The sequence below is a fragment of the Cebus imitator genome, unplaced genomic scaffold, assembly GCF_001604975.1.
Source record: "Cebus imitator isolate Cc_AM_T3 unplaced genomic scaffold, Cebus_imitator-1.0 Scaffold257, whole genome shotgun sequence".
NCBI classification, from domain to species: domain Eukaryota; kingdom Metazoa; phylum Chordata; class Mammalia; order Primates; family Cebidae; genus Cebus; species Cebus imitator.
Genome location: NW_016107572.1, coordinates 1,254,964 through 1,271,378, shown reverse-complemented (window position 1 = coordinate 1,271,378; position 16,415 = coordinate 1,254,964). Strand labels below are relative to the sequence as shown.

General features: G+C 40.2%; 1 protein-coding gene across 2 annotated transcripts in view; it reads right to left on the bottom strand.

The window, feature by feature from the left end:
* The window catches only part of NR5A2 (nuclear receptor subfamily 5 group A member 2), a 157,327-nt gene that overhangs the window by 3,529 nt on the left and 137,383 nt on the right, over positions 1-16,415 (bottom strand). The gene's annotated exons all lie outside the window — the stretch shown is intronic.

Sequence of the window (16,415 nt, the reverse complement as noted above, 5' to 3'; positions counted from 1 at the left end):
ACATGCTGCAGAATATTCAGTAAACCCCACTCACCAAGCTTCCTGGGAAAAGGATCACAAAAGAGCTTTAGAAGAATGTCTTGTTGAATATTCTGCATATACCTCAAATCAATTAGACACCAATGGATTTTGAGCAAGGTCAACTCGTTTCATATCTTACAAAAGGAAAGGTTTGAGGATTCCTAAAGTAGAGGGATCTTAATATATTGCCAGCAAATGAGTCCCTGGAGAAAGACCTATCTTAACCCAGTATATTACACAATTCATATAATTCTGTATTAATTTTTCTGACCCAAGGTGAAATCTGTGTCCAGGGTATGATGTAGTTAATTCTAATAAAAAGTGACAGGATTCTTGTTTCTGTTTGACATTTTCTAAATGATTCTGAAAGTCTTTGACTTGTCTAGCCTATGCTAATGAACCATCTGGTACACTCCAGTGACTGCCAACGGAATATTCGCTACTGGGAACTCTCTAAAATATATATCTTGGTGACTAATGATCTTTATCAAACGAAAGCCTTGTCCTTTAGGCAGAACACAAGCCAGGATGGTCAGTGCCCTTTAACCTGAATGTGGTTTCAAAAGTCTGACCCTGTGTGGCTTTTCTTCTTTTGGTCACTCATGTAGGGAAGATCAACACAGGCATTTCATTCCGCCTAACTCCTGGTGACCATGCAGTTGTTTTTAGACATCTGCCCTACAGGTCCTTATAAATACTGAATAAGAGAGAAAGCCAGAATCAAAAAAGACAGACTGACCTGCAAATACACACACAGACAATAGGCAAGGGAACATGGGATGCTGGAATTTCACTTCTGGAGTTTATTTATGTTAACAGTATGACTTTTCTACGATGTATACATAGAAGCCTCTGGAAAAAATACACAGATATGTGTGTGTGTTTACATACACCCATGCTCAGAAAGTAAACAGATGCAGCCACACTGCCCTGCTTTATTTTCTAATTGGAAAAAAGTAAATAAGAAAGAGACTCCGAAGAAAACCACACAGTACCATGACTAAAAGGATAAAGGTACTAAAGTCGGTTAAAGTCACACATACCCACTGCATGCTGTTTTTGGCATTATATACTGTTGGACTTAACCTACAGATGCGCACATGTCCATTGTGTAATTTCTAAAGGCTTTACACTAGGCTGCCATACGTTCGCTGTTGAAGTGTGTTCAGGACGATTTCAGTGTTTACATTTGGGCCATAGCTTTGCATTAAACATGCTTCCCTTTTCCATCCCCAAGTCTCTGACCCAAATTAAAAGCAGTGAAGAATTAGTACTGAAATAGATACGTAGAGAGTTGGTACCACATCTCCTTCAAAGAGAGATGGGAGACTCAAACATATTTGATTATTCATTAATGAGTTGTACAAACAGATAAATACTACACAGTTGGGTGGTGGCGTGTAAACTGGCAGCCACATTGGTGTGCTCTGGACATGTTACACATGCGGCACTTTACAGTTAGTAAAGCATTTTCCACCTTTTTTCATCCCAGCCTCCCAAAGTGCTGGGATTACAGGTGTGAGCTACCTTGTCTGGCCTCGATGGTTAATTTCTATGAATACTCGTTCCAACTGACACGCCAAAAGTTTGGAAATACATGCAATTTTTTTCTCTGGCAGGAAAATATATAGGTTTCTCATACTTCAGCTAAATATACTATTTTTTGCTAAAGCTTATCAATATTGAATCCACATGCCTGAGTTAATTATCCCATTAAGCTATTTTGATGAATGTTATTATGAAATAATAAAACATATGCTGCTAATTGTCCCAAAGATTCTTACTTGCTGATGTCCATATTGTTTCTACGTCTATACACACGGTGATGATCCAGAAGCAGTTCTGATTGAATTACTCTCATTTACTGACCATGTTGTTCCGGGATCATTGCGCTGCTGCCTACCTGGGTGCTGGCTTCTGTCTACCTAACTGTCCATCTCCCTATGCAGACTGTAAGCTCCTGGGGCTGAGGGATATGCATTAGTCCAGCCATCCCTGGACTAACGCATATCCAATAACTCTTTGCTTCATATTCTTGGTGTATTTGTTGAGATTGATATAATTGTGAATCTGACCTGTTAAATTATTTCACAAGCCAATTTCCTTTCTAACTAGAAACTGATTTTCAAAATTTTGACATATATGTAATGGATCTCTCCCTGAACTAAAATACTGTACTGTAAATGTAATTGTGTTTTCTATTCAAAAAGTCCTCTCATGAATCCTTTTGTGATCTGAATAATCAAGTTCTAATTTACATGCTTCGCAAATGAGGATTTTTGCTGGTCAGTTTTGTGTGAAAAGAAACATGCCTATGTTCTCATTCAGATTGGAATCAGTCCTTGGCATCCTCTGGACTGGACCTGATGGGTAGACCCTGGATTTTCCATTATGATCAAGATAGTTCACAGATAGTTCATAAGGACCTAAAAGCAATGGAAAAGATTAAGTGCTAAAATACAAATGATACCACCACCCAGAAGACCTGGAATTTTCGCTCGTTTATGTGGTTCACTTGTATTTACTTTTTAGAAAGAGTTTAGAAACTTAAGTTTGTCTCCTCAGTACTCACGGAATTAGTTTTGATGAAAATGCATGCCTTTTCATGAAAATTAAAACAGGGATCGAAATTGAAAATCTTCACCATTTTCTCTGGAATGTCCCACCTACAAAGATCAAGGCCTATTCCACATTAGGTAATGAACGGTAGCTGGTAACTTGGGAGGTCTGAACTCAAACACAGCAGGAGTCTCTAACACCAGAAATATACAAATGAATTGGTATTAAATTATATGAAAAAAAAAACAAAATTTAGACAAATGATTACAGGTTCTGGAGTTCCCAGAAATATATGTTTTTGAAATTTGCTGTTTGGCTCTCATATTAAATAGTATTGTCCCACATCTGGATTTTAGCAAAAGACCCCCAGCTGGAGGAAAATAGATGGATATAAATCAAAGTTCCCACAGGTTCTTCTGTGGCATTTTAAGCTGGATCGCAGTCTCCTGCATTTGGCAATCCGTGTGTTCCTTTGAAATTTATATAAGCTTCATTTTCATGCAATTTAAAAACACCAGTTAATGAACCCTATCATTACAAATTCTGAGTTGGAAATAGTATGTAAACAGACAGAGGCATCCCCAATCCTTTCTCTATAGCCTTTAAATTTTGATGACTAGCAGGAGCATTTTGTGCTTCTCCTCTTAGTATCAATCTCTTATCATCTATTCTACTTTATTCACTCAGGGACTAATTACCAACTTTTTATATGAAGCAGCATTACGATAAGCTCACAGTGGGGTGCTCAGATTTTTTCTATCCTTATTGGAAAGTAAACCCTTAGGTCTTCTTGAATATATTACAGTGCTGACTTTTCAGTCATCCACAACATTCAGCTCTCTCTGAAGATGAAGATGCTCATCTCTGCCTCCCTGGTAGCTGCCATAAAGGTGCAGCCTGTAAACCTTCCCATTCAACACGCTTTTTCAGAAATGGGTCCTCTGCTGAGCCAGGGGGCTGGGGGCTGTGAGGCTCAAATGGCGTGCTTTGGCTTTTGCTGACAAGGTAATTATCTTTGTTAAATTTCCACAAGTGGGAACAAATTCCTTAGTCTTTTTTGTCTTTTTAAAGATTATTAATTTTTTTATTTAAAAAAATGACTAATGTTATTGTTTGATTTTTTAAAAATAAATAGGGACAGCTCTCATTCTGCCACCTAGGCGGGAATGCAGTGGCACCGCCATAGCTCACTGCAGCCTTGGGCTCCTGGGCTCCAGTGATCCTCCGGCCTCAGCCACTCCCGGTCCCAGTAACTGGGAGTAGTCGGGATTAATTACAGGTGCGAGCCTGCTTATCTAATCTTCTAGAGGACGTAACGCTGGAAAAAAGAGGTACCATTTTGCACATAGAAAATACTTCTTTGCTTTGAGGTCTCTAGAGAGATGACAATCTATAAACTGCCGCACGATTTGCCCTCAGAAGGCCCTTTCCTCCAGAAAAGGAAAACATAGATTTTCTGTAAGGAGCTAATGTTCACAATTATTTTTTAAAGGGCTAAATTTGGATAATCTGTATAACTAATTTTGTAAGAAAGTCTGGAAGTTGGAGAACATGTTAGTTCTTTTCATACGAACAAAGTTCATGTTTAAAAATAAGTCAGGGCTGTTTAGGGATTGGGGATGGGAGGGCAGGCTAATTTTGGTGCTGACACCTAAACTTAGATTCTCTCTCCAGTTTCCAGCAAACCCCGAAACTCAAGATTTTAAATTCATTATCAGAAGCCCCTTAGGATAATATGGGTGTGTACACACACACATAGACACTAACCCAAGAGTTATTTTTACCAACTAGAACATACAATTCTGTGCTTTCCTAGGCAAATTAGTAATAAGAAAATGCAGCCCTTTACAGGAGCTATCTAAAAAATGGAGGATCGCTTCAGCCCAGCAGCTCGAGACCAGCCTAGACACCACAGCAAGGCTCCTGTCTCCCCAAAAAATAAAAATAAAAAAATAAAAAGTTAGCTGGATGTGGCGGTGTGTGCCTGTAGTCTCAGCTACTTGAGAGGCTGATGTAGGAGTATCCCTTGAGCCCAGGAGTTCAAGGTTGCAGTAGGCTATAATTTCGCCATGCACTCCAGCCTGGGCAATAGAGCGAGACTCTGCCTCTCAAAAAAAAAAAAAAAAAAAAGTGAACAGAAAATGTATATACTATGTATATACACGGAAATAACAAGCCCTTACAATTGATTGGTGGCTTGTAGTTTACAAAACATTCTTAACATGCTTTATTTATTATTTCATACCTTCATGTATATATAATATACACACTCATTCATTCATTCAGTCTCAGTCAGTCTGACAGCTCTGGTCGGGGGGTTGGAAATGTGGAAGCAAAAGGCACAGTCTCTGTGTGCAGTAGCTTAGTTAATGTGATACAGATATGCAGTGCCCACACAGGATGGGCAGCTAACACAGGGTTCAAGAGAAAAGAGGGGTCCCTGAGGGAGGTGACACCTGAGGAGTTTTGAAGGATGAGTTAGAATGAGCTGAGCAACACGTGGAAGACAACACACATGGTAGCAGACAGTGGCCTATACACAAACCCTAGAGAACGAAAGAACAGAGAGGTCTTTGATACACTGCTAAGCAGCTCAGTCTTTGTGGAGAAGGAACAGGTGGGCAAGATGAAGATGAGTCATAAGGTTTAAGACTGTGAAGAGCGTTGCATGTCGGATGGCCTGGATTTTATTCTGAAAGCAAGGCAGAAACAATGAATGTTTTAGGAAGAGGGAAATGGTCAGCTTTCTGATTTAAAAAAGAAGAAAAAAAAATTCTGCCAGAAGCATGTAGAAGGGACTGGCATGTGCAGGACGGTGAGTAGAGAGCAGGCTCATGGAGGGACACCAGCCCGGAGGCTGCTGCAGGAACACAGGTGAGAACTATGGCGGCCAGGGAGGTGGGGAGGGACTTGAAAGGCACCAAGATGGTCGATGCAACAGGGCTTGTTGGCCTTGGGTTAATAAAAAGTAGGAGAAACAGAGAGAAAGAGTGAGGGTCCTGGATGGCTTCCAGATGTCTGTTAATGGAGGAAGGCGGTGGCCATCGCCAAGGCAAGAGCAGCAACAGATTTGAGGAGCAATATTTAAGGAGTCTAGGTACGGCCATGTTGAATTTCAGAAGCACATGGAATATTGGGTGAAGATGTCCAGGAGATGCACAGACATAAAGGTCTAGACCTCGAGATAAAGGCCTGGGCTGGAGGTATAGATTTGGGACTTGTCAGTGTACAGGTGAGGGTGAAATCCCAGGAGTTAGTGAGAATGTGTAGAACACAGCTGAGCTAGGAGTGGGATTCAGGAGAAGCTAAATTGTAAAGGATTCTATCTAGAAGGTGTTATAACTATTATGAAATTAAGAATCAGGGGAATTAAATGGCTTTCCCAAGATCTCAAAGTTAGTAAGAATGAGAGAGGAGGCCAAGCGCGGTGGCTCACGCCTGTAATCCCAGCACTTTGGGAGGCCGAGGCGGGTGGATCACGAGGTCAAGAGATCAAGACCATCCTGGTCAACATGGTGAAACCCCGTCTCTACTAAAACTACAAAAACTTAGCTGGGCATGGTGGTGCGTGCCTGTAATCCCACCTACTCAGGAGGCTGAGGCAGGAGAATTGCCTGAACCCAGGAGGCGGAGGTTGCGGTGAGTCGAGATCGCGCCATTGCACTCCAGCCTGGGTAACAAGAGCGAAACTCCGTCCAAAAAAAAAAAAAAAAAAAAAAAAGAGGAAATAACACTTACCAAGCCCCAGCTAATGTGACAAGTGTCTTTAACATGTTTTCTCATTTAATCCTCTTAAGAATCTTAGGGGGAAGTTATTATTAATACCATTTTCCCGATGAGAAAACAGAGGCTTGGAAGGGTTGAGAAACTCATCTAGGATTTTAATGGTCTTAAGAAGATCCTGAATTTATGACCAGGCCTAACTAACTCTAAAGTCCTTATGTCCTCTACCACAAGACTTCCCTCTGGTGGAGCAAGACTCTGAACGCTGCAGGGCTCATTATTTTAAAGTCCTAGAGTTCTTTCCCCTATAGTGTGAATGCCTCAAGTTCTGTCACTTGCTAGAGGTGGAGAATGGGACGTGTTGGTTAGTCAAATAGTTCCACTTCTAAAGGGTCTCATGATATGCAAATGAATAGTTTTCAGATAATTTGAATGAAATAATATACATTTGACATTTATATTGGCATGTAACACAACTTAACGTTTGACCATTTTAAAGGAAATTTGACATCTTAAATGCCACAAATCACTATTATATATAATAGTCAATATGGAGTCTGAGCACAGTCTCGTGTCATGGGGCACCTTTGTGGGGACTTAGATGGACCAGCCCCCTCCCCAACCCCTTCCTATTGTATTGTACAGGTGGCAAGGCTAAAAGAATTTCTCCACTTTTGCCTTTTTTTTTTTTAATGTACATGGCTTAGAAAAAAAGTTCCCACTGATCAAAGATGTTTGGAAACCACTTGATTCTGTGGTACCATACCAATGTTCAAAGGGCATGGTAGTCTAATCTGGTCTCAGTCACACTGAAGACATTATGCTAAGTGAAATAATGGAGCCATAAAAAGAGAACACTCATGAGTCCACTTATATGAGGGAAGTAGAGGCACCTGTGTCAAATGAATTTGTCTGGTGTCAAATTCACAGGCACAGAAAGTAGAATGGTTGTTGGCAGGCATGAGGGGAATGAGGACAGAGGTCGTTGCTGAATGGGTGTAGAGTTTCAGTTTGTCAGATAAAAATTTTGGAAATTGGTTGCATAACAATCCAAAGAACTTAACGCTACTGAACTGTGTATGTTTAAATGGTTATGGAGGAAATTTACGTCCACACAAAAACATGCACAGGGATGTTTCTAGCAGCTTTATTCCTAACTGCCAAAACTTGGAAGAAACCAGAATGTCCTTTAGTATGTGAATGGTTGGACTGTGGTATGTCCAGACCATGAAATATTACACAACACCGAAAAGACATGAGCTATTGGCCCATGAAAAGACATGGAGGACGCTTAAATGTGTATTACTGAATGAAAGACGCCACTTTGGAAAGGCTCTGTATTGTATGATTCCAACTGTGTGACATTCTGGAAAAGGCAAAACTACGGAGACAATAAAAAGATGGGTGGCTGCCGGTGGTTGGGTGGAAGGAGGGATGACTAGACAGAGCACAGAGGATTTCTAGGGCAGGGACACTACCCTGTATGCTACCGTAATGGCGGATACATGTCATTACGTGTGTCCAAACCCACTGAATGTACAACAGCAACAGTGAGCCCTACCTAATTAATGTAAAAGATGGACTTTGGGTGATGAGGATGTGTCAATGTAGTGGCATGCCTTGTAAAGGTTTCACTCTGGTATGAAATGCTGACAGTGGGGAAGGCTTGTGTTTGTCAGGGGGCAGGGGATATGTGAAGAATCTCTGTACCTTCTGCTCAATTTTGTGGTGAACTTAAAACTGCACTAAAAAATAAAGTCGGCCGGGCACAGTGGCTCACTTGAGGTCAGGAGTTCAACACCAGCCTGGCCAACATGTGGAAACCCTATCTCTACTAAAAATACAAAAACTAGCCTGGCATGGTGGCAGGTGCCTGTAATCCCAGCTGCTCAGGAGGCTGAGGCAGGAGAATTGCTTGAACCCAGGAGGCGGAAGTTGCAGTGAGCTGAGATCACACCACTGCACTCAAGCCTGGGCAACAGAAAAAGCCTCTGTCTGGAAAGAAAAAGAAAGTCTATTAAAATCTACGGAAAAGTGGTTAAGATGGTAAATTTTGTATTACATGTATTTTGTTGTAATTTTTAAAATGAATATATATGTAGGTTTTTAAACGTAGTATAATGAATATCTACGAATCCGCTAGTCATCAGGAAAACCAGAACACAGTCAGCACCCTTCATGCTCTCTGTATGTTCCTCCCAAGAACGAATTCCTGATGCCCCAGAAGTGACCATTACCCACAATTCTGTATTTCCTCTAGGCTGTTCTTGCATTGCTATAAAGAAATACCTAAAACTGGGTAATTTATAAAGAAAAGAGGTATAATTGGGTCATGGACCTGCCCGCTTTACAGGAAGCATGGTGTTGGCATCTGCTCAGCTTCTGGGGAGGTTTCAAGAAGATTAAAATCATGGTGGAGGGTGAAGGTGGGGCAGGTATATCACATGGTAAAAGCAGAAGCCAGAGAGAGAGAGAGAGAGAGAGAGAGAGGGAGGGAGAGAATGTGGGACGGTGATACACATTTCTAAATGACCAGATCTGGCAAGAACTCACTATCACCAAGACAACATCAGGCCCCGAGGGACCTGGTGTTTTGGGTCATGACCCCATGATCCAAATACATCCTACCAGGCCCCACCTCCAGCACTGGGGATTACAGTGTGACCTGAGATTTGGCCAGGGACAAAGATCCAAATTATATCACCCCTTTCCTTATATCCCTAAATGATGTATTCTTATTAATGCTTGTTTATGACTGATCTTACATTGTGCATACATTTGTCTAATTTTAAAAACTGCCAAGCTGGGTGCAGTGGCTCACGCCTGTTATCCCAATACTTTGGCAGACCAAGGCTGACGGATCTCTTGAGCCCAGGAGTTCAAGACCAGCCTGGCCAACATGATGAAACCCTGTCTCTACAAAAATTAAGTGAGTGAGGTGGTCTGAGCATATAGTCTCAGCTACTTGAAAGGCTGAGGTGGGAGACTCACTTGATCCTAGGAGGTTGAGGCTACAGTGAAGCAAGATAGAGTCACTGCACTCCAGCCTGGGAAAGAGAGTGAGATCTTGTCTCAAAAGAAAAGAAACCCCAAAATTGCCTGCCACCCCCACTAGAATAAAATCGGTGCAGGCAGAGCCTTGTGCAGCTGTCTCCCTAGTGCCTGGCCAGTGCCCAGCACAGAGGATAACCTTAGGAAATACGAGAATAAACTTTTTGTTTAAATGCTTGCCTTAAACCAAAATTTTTCTTTTTCCTTTTTTTTTTTGCCTTTGACATGCTGCTATTCCATATCAAATTCATGGCTGACTCTACTTTTATTTTGTGTAGAGCTGTTTTATAACAGCAAGTAAAAAGCACAAACTCCATTATAGATTGTGCTTTCTTGGGAAACGGATTTCAAGAGGATTTTTTGGCTGGGTGCTTTGGTTTGTAGTGCCAAGCCTGCTTGTTTTTCTCAAATCCTTTGGACTTTTCCATGTGTAGAATATTTTATTTCAGTGTTTTCAATGCTTTCCCCAGTTCACTCAGTGACCCATGTGGAGGACTCCACAACGTAACTTTGTTTGGTTCTAACACATGACTGTTTGCTCTTTACTAGATATCTCTACCTGAGAGCTAGGAGGCACCTCAAACTCACAGTGTCTAAAATGTAGCTCAATCTGTCTGATCTTCTAAACCTGCTCCTTCTCCCGCTTTTCTTATACCAATGATCGGACTAAGACTCTATCCCGTTACCCAATATTTCCCTGGAATTTCAAGCCTAAGACCCAGACTCATTCATGACTCTTCCCTCTCCTCTTCTTTTCCAATCCAGCCATCACCAAGTTGCTGCCTCTGCTTTCTAACTGCATCTTGCATCTCTCCTTTATTCTCCATTGCTGCAAACGTAACTCGCCTGTTAACTAAACAACCTCCTAACCAATGGTCCCCTCCTCCAAATCCATTTTCCTCACAACAGCCTGAGTGATAACTTTAAATGTGAATCTAATTATGTTTTCTAGTACCCTCTGCTTAAAATCATTCAATGCCCCCGTCCAACTACCACTGGACAGATTAAAGACATTTATCTGGCCTGTTCATCTCTCTCATTTTATTTCATCCCACCCACCAACTTCTTTCAGTTTCTTGAATGTGTCTGGCCCAGTGCCTGGAACTTTCTTCTCCTAACCCTTATTTGGATAATTTTGACTAATCTCCTGGGCCTCAGCGCAGACATCATTACCTCCAGGAAGCCTCCCTGAAGCCCTCTCTGCTGTGATTCTATAGCACATTCTACTTGCCCATCATGCAGGGCATTGGGTATTACATAGTTATTTCACTGTCAGTTGTGAGGACAGGGATATGTCTATCTTGTTAATTATAGCCGTTCCCAGACCTAGCACAATGTCTGGATAAAGCAGGAGCTCATTTCACATTTGTCAAATAAAAGAATACTTTTTCTCATCTATTTCACACACCAGTCTTCCCCGCTGCTTGTCTGTGAAACATCTTCCTGGGCAAGCTTTTCTGGATTCTCCGGTCCCCGGTTTATGCCTTGCCTCTCTTGTTAGATTGCGTTCTCTTGGAAGGCAGAGATTCTGACTTATGTTTCTTATTTCCCACACCTCACAGGTATAGCACCACACACATAAAAGACAACCAATGCATTTATTATTGAACTGGCTAATTTGTATTCAGTGCCCAAGAATACAAAGCATATGCAAATTAATTCAATAAAAATATATTGAGCACTTTCTGTGTGTCAATACCCCCAGCTATTAGACTCTTAAATTTTAAAGTTCCTCACCTTGTTAAATTCCTAACCAATTCCAAATAGCACAAAACTCTTTTCCTATAATGTAGCTCTAGAAAAAGTGTAATTTGATTCAGAATTGAAGTAATTGAGTTCAATGAGTAGAAGGAAAAACATTTGACATGTTTTGTGTTGTGAAGTGGTAATCTGAGTATTTTCAGGAAATCTGTATTTTGGGGCTGTGTGCTGTGTTAGGGACCACATCACGGGCACAGAGCACTTCCACGTTTTCTATGTATACACATTTGCAATATGCTTTCTAGAATCAGGGACAAAAATGAGAAAAAGATCCTATACTAAAGGGGTTTATGAAACAGATTATACATTGTATCATCTACATATCAGATAATAGTGAAAACTACATTAAAATATATGGAAAAATCAAAGAAAAATAAGGTTTCTGGCTGGAAATCGATGGGATATTTTGAGCCAGGAAACAGAATTTAAAGGGACATAGGATGAAGCAATTTCCTAGTTTGCCCCTAAACCTCAAAGTTGTGTTTAAAATAGATTTAACAATAAGACCAATACTTACGGTGTTTGATACACACAGGTCGCATGCAGCATTCCAAGCATGAGACTTGGAATTGCAGCTGCCTTGGCTGGTCTTGGGGGTCTCAGTCCTTATCCTGCTATAAAGACCATCTGTTCCCAAAGCATAGGAAGCATCCACATTCATAAAGAACAGCCCTTCCTCAGAGAAAACCTCTTCACTATATATATTTTTTGTACTTACATCCTGAAACAGTTTTTGAGCCATAACTTTGTATTTGATTTCCATTCAGAAACTTTGATGGTTTTTGCAAAGTTTTACTCTCTTAGAATAAGATATGAGGTTCAGTTTGTTTAGGTGGCAAGTCAAGACTATAACTAAACCAACGTTATCATATGAAAGAGAATTAAACAAGCAGATCCAAGTGGGGATATATTAAGCCAAATTTAAGCTCCAGTTGTTGAATTTAGCCCATACTAGATGTCTGGTTTGCCTCAGGATAAATTCAGCTTTCCAGCTAATCGAAAGAGGAAAACTGCCTCAGGTATGATAAAATTTACAAGAGAGCGCTGTGGAACAGGTCTTGTTAAAAATATTAGCTTAAAGGCATTCTTATCGTCTTTGGGATGAAGACTGTATTTGCATTTAATTATTTGATTTCAAACTTTTATGAACTTGGATCAAATATTAGCTTAGCCAATTAAAATATTATTTTGTGTGAGTGAGGCTAAGAGCCCGATTCAGCTCAACTTTCTCAGCTTTGGTAGTGCTCGACATGTTTCTTACTGACTTTTGGAGAGATTATTTCAAAGAGAATTTTTAAAAGATAAATTTGAGAATCTAAGTGTGCATTTAGTGGACAAGGTGCCATCTTCAGAATAAACTGTTGACTTGAAAAACTTCTCCACGTTAGAGCATTAGTCTAGAAGACAAAAGAGGCAGTCTTCTAGATATTTCTACTCACACAATCAATACTTCTTCATAATTCAGCATTTTAAAGAAATCCTCTTCGTGTAAACTATTCATGATAGTCCATGGACACAGTGCAGTTAGGGCTGCCAGGAGCAGCGTCCTGTTTCTAGGTTTTATTCCCTGCAGAAAGCAGGTTAGCGCCCCTTGTTTTATATCTCCTAGTTCTAAGAGGGCAGCAAGGCATACCAGCTCACATAGAAAAGGGACATGGACGATAGCCAGGAAGGTGCCATGGGGAAAATAAGTTTACATGAAACTAAAGAGCAGCAGAACACTCTTCTAAAAATACCCTTCCAGGCCAGGCATGTTGGCTCATGCCTGTTATCACAGCACTTTGGGCGGCAGATGGGGGAAGATCACCTGAGGTCAGGAGTTCGAGACCAGCCTGGGCAATATGGTGAAACCGTGTCTCTACTAAAAATACAAAAATTAGCCGTGTGCTGGTGGCTCACACCTGTGATTGCAGCTACTTGGAAGGCTGAGGCACGAGAATCGCTTGAACCTGGGAGGTGGAGATTGCGGTGAGCCAAGATTGCACCACTGCACTCCAGCCTGGAGGACAGAGTGAGACTCTGTCTCAATAATAATAATAAATAATATTAAAAATATTTTCAAAATGAAAACGTTGAATGAGGGCATTCAACAATTTCTACAATATAACCAATTCATTTTGTATCACCTGTGCCACTCAGGTCTCAAAGCCAGCAGTTGACTGGGCAGGAAACTTCATGAAATGTTTGCTTGAACTTAGTACTCAAGCACCAAGGCAAAGACATGATAGGACAGCCTGGTGCCAGAAAGACACAGGTGAGGTCTCTACTGTCCTGTTGCACTCTTGCCCAACCCTGTACCCCTGGGTGACATCTTTGCAATGAGTTGGCTTCATACCTCCTGTAGAGGGGTAGGATTAGATGTGAATGAAGGGAAACATCTGGAGAACCACTGCTTCCCTGGGCCTCAATTCTCATCTTGTTAATTTAAACAGAAATTGGAAATGAAGATATGACTATAACATATTTGTTGTTTGAAAGAGTAAGTATTCATGATTTTACAAGAATCAAATACATGGCCAGACACAGTGAGTGGCTCACACCCATAATCCCAGCACTTTGGGAAGATGAGGCAGGAGGATTGCTTGAGGCCAGGAGTTGCAGACCAGCTTGATATAGTGAGATCTCATGTTGACAAAAAATTTAAAAAAAAAAAATAGCTAGGTGTGGTGGCATGCAGCTTCTCAGGAGTCTGAGATGGGAAGATTGCTTGAGCCCAGGAATTTGAGGCTGCAGTGAACTGTGATTGGGTCACTGCATTCTAGCCTGGGTGACAGAGACCCTGTTGCCTATTTTTAAAAAATAAAAATAAAAGAAGAATCAAACACATTAAGGTCAGGTCAATACCAGAATGCAGAACAGGATAGGGAATTTTGCCTTCCTAAGAGCAAGATATGTGCTATATGATGGCACCATGATATCCTACAGTGTTTGTTGATGGTTCACTGTGAGTTGCTGAACTCTGTGCTACTTCAGAAATTGTATTTGGGTTTATTTTGGATAAGAAGTTTAAAGAATGCCTTTCTGTAGAGGCTGCAGTGAGCCGAGATTATGCCACTGCACTCCAGCCTGGGTGACAGAGTGAGACTTTGTCTCAAAAAAGAATGCCTTCTTGTTTTAGCCTTTGAGTATGTAACTGATGAAAAAGTGAATTCTACCTAACGTCAACAACACAATCAGAAATTCAAGGAATGAAGAGCATTATTAATGTATCACCAATTTTAACATCCAATTTTTAAATGTTAACGACATTTTAAAGGTATTTTACAAACCATAGGCTTATTGTGAATTATAATTTCTGAGAATAATACTTCATATTTATGTCAGTCTTTGAGTTTTTATCAAACCCCTTGCCCCTACTTTTTCTCACTTCTGCCAACACCATTAGCAGGTCTGGTACCATACTTTCTGAGAAAGGCACACAAAATAGAGTAATTGTATTGGAAAAAAAAACGAAGTATTTTAAGATTTTATCTGACACTTGCAACTTCTTTTTAATTGTGCCCCACTGTGTTAACCACATTACTTTAGATAAAGCATTAGACCGAGGTTTCTAACATTGCATTTCTTTCTTCCTATTTATTTATTTATTTATTATACTTTAAGTTCTGGGGTACATGTGCAGATCGTGCAGGTTTGTTACATATGTATATACGCGCCACGGTAGTGGTTAGCTGCATCCTCGCCCCGTCACCTACATTAGGTACTGAAATTGCATTTCTTTAAGTACGTATAAATTCAGCTTTTTGTTGCCAAGTTGAAACGTTCTGAATTAGTGAAGCTTATTGTACTCGGTACATTCTTTTTCTATTTGTGCTAACAGTAATACATCACAATCAGTAAAATTCTTGCAATTTTATGCCCATATGAGAACGGTTACTATCTACATTCATTCTAAATAGCCAAGATTTTATTAGTTTGTAGAGTTGAAATAAAGCTACTCTTTAAGAGCTAGATATACTTTGTTACTTATTATTGCATCATTTCCCTTAGCTTATTAAAATTCTGCTCTGTAAGATCAGAATTTGAAATGGAGGGGAATAGTGTAGTGGAGCAACACTTATTCTGAATTATTTGGCTTGAAAAATGAAAAGAGAGAGTCTTTGGAGTGGAGAACTATAGGGGAAGGGAAACTCGTTATCTAACAAGATTATTAAAGCCAAAAACTTATCCATTTTGGACAAAACAAATTAATAATTCACCCAATTGTTCAAGGATATGTATTTGTATGTGAAAGACAGAAAATCCATATTTTCAATTTGTTTTGTATTTGTGTAACCATGTGGCAGAGAAAATAACAAGAAAGATTATTCTAAGAACTTTTGGAGCTTGAAACATTTTGCAAAGGAAGAGATCCCTTTTTTTTTTTTCAGTGTAATGATAGATTTTGCTAAGACAGTGATGGTACTGATAGTAAGATATCTTATATCTGATCATAATGGTTTTGTAAATGCTATGCTCAATTCCAAGGTTTGCATAGAAGGAAACTAAGACTGTGTTGTCACCATACCCTTTCACACCCAGAAATCATTAATTTAAATGTGGAAAATTGTTTGGTTTTTGTAGTTTAATTATAGTAGACTCCTGATTATTTAGGGGAGTTATTGATACTGGCATTTCCACAGCTTCAAAGAATAAAAAAGTGATTTTAAATCTGTGAACACTGCACTGGTCATAAGACCTTGAAATTAGTAAATTGCTCTAAGTCTCAGTTTCCTCATCTTTTAAATGTGTTTTAATAGGAATTACCACAAGGTAGGACAGTGCCTGGCACATAAAGCACCATCTGTTTCATCTTCCTGCAAGGATGACTTTAATGAACAAGAAATATCTCTTCCACCTTCGAAGTCCACCCAGTGCTATTCTAAAGGAAAGGTCAGATGCGATTTATCTCAAGCCTAATGTATCACTCAGCATATACAGAGAACAGCTCTGTATATGTTAAGACATCGGCAAGACAGATGCTCCAGTTATGTCCCAATAAGCCCATCATTAAGTTGAAAATATTATCACAAATGCATTTAATACACCTAACCTTCTGAACATCATAGCTTAGCTCAACCTGCCTTAAATGTGCTCACAACACTTACATTAGCCTACAGTTGGACAAAATCATCTAACACAAAGTGTATTTTATAATAAAGTGTTGAGTAAGGCCGGGCGCGGTGGCTCAAGCCTGTAATCCCAGCACTTTTGGAGGCCGAGGCAGGTGGATCACGAGGTCAAGAGATCGAGACCATCCTGGCCAACATGGTGAAACCCCGTCTCTACCAAAAATACAAAAAATTAGCTGGGCATGGTGG